Below are 499 nucleotides of genomic sequence, written 5' to 3'. Positions count from 1 at the left end.
TTGAAAGTCAACACAGTTTCTTCCTCTGTCTGTGTGCTGTTGGCGCACAGACCAGTCCTGATTTAATGTGGGAAAGTCTACATGAGGGGAATTCCAGGGGGGAGGATTATTGGGGGTCATCTGGAAACTGACTTCCACTTAGGCTCAGTTTCTTTATCAACGGGAATCATTATAGGACTATCTCATAGGGTTTTGAGAATAGTAAACTAGATAATGCATATGAAGTTCTTAATATTTTGCCCAGAATAGTAAATGCTCAACAAATACTAGTTACTCCTATTATTATGAACTTCTTTCTTCTACTCAATAGCAGACCATCTTCATAGCAGCTGTGTACTTAAAAAAAAAAAAGATTTTATTTACTTATTTGACAGAGGGAGAGGGAGAAGCAGACTCCCCACTGAGCAGGGACCCCCCCCCCCCCACAATGTGGGACTCAATCCCAGGATCCCGGAATCATGACCTGAGCTGAAGGCAGACGCTTAACTGACTGAGCCAC

The sequence above is a fragment of the Mustela nigripes genome, chromosome 9, assembly GCF_022355385.1.
Source record: "Mustela nigripes isolate SB6536 chromosome 9, MUSNIG.SB6536, whole genome shotgun sequence".
Classification (NCBI taxonomy): Eukaryota; Metazoa; Chordata; class Mammalia; order Carnivora; family Mustelidae; genus Mustela; species Mustela nigripes.
The sequence above is the reverse complement of the archived record's forward strand: the minus strand, read 5'-3'. Positions refer to the sequence as shown.